Genomic DNA, 3,523 nt, shown 5'->3' with positions numbered 1-3,523 from the left:
TGTTTCCTCATATTTACATGTTAATATACTTTCTACATTATCGCTGAAAAGAAATATCCTATATACAGTCTAGTGCTGTAACCTATTTGTGTGAGTCCTCAATATATACACATAAATTACACTATTAATAAAGCATAGTGCTCTGATTTTACACTATTGTATTCATAGTTTCAAACAATTGTTTCCTCATATTATACATGTTAATTACGCATAGTAGCAAAAAGGAGAGAAATGTCCTATATTCAGTCTAGTGCTATTGTCCGTTTCACAAAAACATTCTCCTCAAACAACGTGACATAATATCTCCCTACTCCACCCAAAAAGATCCACACCCAAATCAACAAAATTAAAATTCTGTGCTACCTTTCCCTTATATACTCTATACATTACAGAAAAGAACTAAAACATATCATTAGGAATATGGAGGTTCTCTTATCTGTCATGTGATTCAATTTTCTTCTGGAAGAAAAGGGTAGGGGTATATTGCGATTCCCTTCCGGAGTCGGCCCCTTCCTTTCCTCCTAAAATAAAACAAATTACAAATATATTAGATACACTTTTAAAATTCTACTCAGTTACCTTTTAGTACACAAACATACAGATCAATTAGATATACAGAACATAGCACCCAATGAATGTTATTCTCGTAAATGCACACTCAATTCCTCATCTTGATTTAATCCTCCTGGATGTTTGCTTTGTAAGTTAATGATGTGCCAAGACTCCCTCTGTCTGAGTTGTAATTCTCTATTGCCACCCCTCCTGTTATACTCTATCTGTTCGATAACAAAGAAAGATAAGAGTGAGTTGTTGGATAGATGGTACTTAGCAAAATGTCTTGCCACAGGATACTGTGGATCTTTGTTTTTAATTGCTCGCATATGTTCCAACACCCTCTTTTTTGCTGCCAGAGTGGTACTTCCCACATATCTTAAGTGGCAAGGACACTCGAGGATATAGATAACAAATGAAGTTCCACATGTAAGGAATTGTTCAATATTCCTTTCACCTATAGGTGTACTGTATTTTTTCCGCATGTGACTGCTGCGGCACGCTCTACAGTGACCACACGGAAAAAACCCCTTTAAATTAAAGCGTGTGTTTTTTTGGGGTTTGGAAATATCACCTTTCATCAGAATATCTTGCAGATTTCTGCTTTTCCTGTAAGTGATAAGTGGACGTGTAGGTAAATCTTTTGCCAAGCTGGGTTCCGTCTTCAATGTGTTCCAGTTTTTATTCAAAATTTTGGTAATGTTTTTAGATTCTGCGTTAAATGTGAGGATGACCCTAGGTCGGTTTGTTCCTTCTTTTTCCTCCTCAGATTTTTCTCGGAGAGTTGTTTCTCTCGAGATGTTTTTCACTTTCTCTACCGCTCTATCTAGCACCCATTTGGGATATCCCCTTTCTTTGAATCTTTCAAGCACTACATTTTGTTCGATGCAGTAATCTTCCACGCTACTACAGTTTCTTCTTGCCCTGAGCAGTTCCCCAAATGGAATACTCCATTTTAAAGTTTCTGGATGACTGCTCAGGGCATGAAGAAGACTGTTCCCTGCTGTTTCTTTTCTGTGCAGTTTAGTGCACCTCTATATTTTTCTTCTTTTTCGTACATAGGATCCCAGTTGATACTCTACATTGTATACTCATGAGGTGTTTTCGTTTCCTCTCCCAACTTCGTATGTGGAGCTCCACAATGGAATCAAAGAGATCGTGCCAGTAGATTCATTTAGGCACGCACAGAGCTCGATCTGCAGCGGGATTTTTTCCAACAGTATTTGGAAAAAACCTGTGCTTTTCTTTTCACCCTAAACAATTTATTTTGGTAAACACAAGTTGCTACCTTGTGTACACAGACAGAACATTGGGCTATACGGATGATAGGAAAGGTGATATTTCCAAACCCCAAAAAAACACACGCTTTAATTTAAAGGTTTTTTTTCCGTGTGGTCACTGTAGAGCGTGCCGCAGCAGTCACATGCGGAAAAAATACAGTACACCTATAGGTGAAAGGAATATTGAACAATTCCTTACATGTGGAACTTCATTTGTTATCTATATCCTCGAGTGTCCTTGCCACTTAAGATATGTGGGAAGTACCACTCTGGCAGCAAAAGAGAGGGTGTTGGAACATATGCGAGCAATTAAAAACAAAGATCCACAGTATCCTGTGGCAAGACATTTTGCTAAGTACCATCTATCCAACAACTCACTCTTATCTTTCTTTGTTATCGAACAGATAGAGTATAACAGGAGGGGTGGCAATAGAGAATTACAACTCAGACAGAGGGAGTCTTGGCACATCATTAACTTACAAAGCAAACATCCAGGAGGATTAAATCAAGATGAGGAATTGAGTGTGCATTTACGAGAATAACATTCATTGGGTGCTATGTTCTGTATATCTAATTGATCTGTATGTTTGTGTACTAAAAGGTAACTGAGTAGAATTTTAAAAGTGTATCTAATATATTTGTAATTTGTTTTATTTTAGGAGGAAAGGAAGGGGCCGACTCCGGAAGGGAATCGCAATATACCCCTACCCTTTTCTTCCAGAAGAAAATTGAATCACATGACAGATAAGAGAACCTCCATATTCCTAATGATATGTTTTAGTTCTTTTCTGTAATGTATAGAGTATATAAGGGAAAGGTAGCACAGAATTTTAATTTTGTTGATTTGGGTGTGGATCTTTTTGGGTGGAGTAGGGAGATATTATGTCACGTTGTTTGAGGAGAATGTTTTTGTGAAACGGACAATAGCACTAGACTGAATATAGGACATTTCTCTCCTTTTTGCTACTATGCGTAATTAACATGTATAATATGAGGAAACAATTGTTTGAAACTATGAATACAATAGTGTAAAATCAGAGCACTATGCTTTATTAATAGTGTAATTTATGTGTATATATTGAGGACTCACACAAATAGGTTACAGCACTAGACTGTATATAGGATATTTCTTTTCAGCGATAATGTAGAAAGTATATTAACATGTAAATATGAGGAAACAATTGGTTGAAACTATGAATATAATAGTTCAAAGAAACTAGAAATAACATGTGTTAGGCCATTTACAGCACTAGACTGAACATACGTTTCATCTATAATTTGACTAGTTTAAAATGGCCGCCAAACCAACACACTTGGTTGATACTAGTTTGTATGCTGTCCGTTCTCTGTTTTGATTCCCTGAAAGTATAAACGTGTATTCATCCCACAACTCCGTGTGTGATCAAGCCTGCTGTGTCAGGCGAAACGCGTTACCTAATAAACTAAGATCTGGTGATTGAAAAGCTCGGTGGTGGTCGTTATACTTGACATATTTGGGAATGTATAGAGATATATATAAATATATATATAGATATATAGATATTTCATATTGTTTTCTTATTGTTATTATTATTAATAATCATTTTAATATCATTTATTGTTATGAATTGTTACAATATTTTTTACATTTCTCTAAAGGATTTATAATATTTTTACATTTTATTTTATAGTATTTGAATTTATAAATATAT

Source organism: Triturus cristatus, chromosome 11, assembly GCF_964204655.1.
Source record: "Triturus cristatus chromosome 11, aTriCri1.1, whole genome shotgun sequence".
Classification (NCBI taxonomy): domain Eukaryota; kingdom Metazoa; phylum Chordata; class Amphibia; order Caudata; family Salamandridae; genus Triturus; species Triturus cristatus.
The sequence above is the reverse complement of the archived record's forward strand: the minus strand, read 5'-3'. Positions refer to the sequence as shown.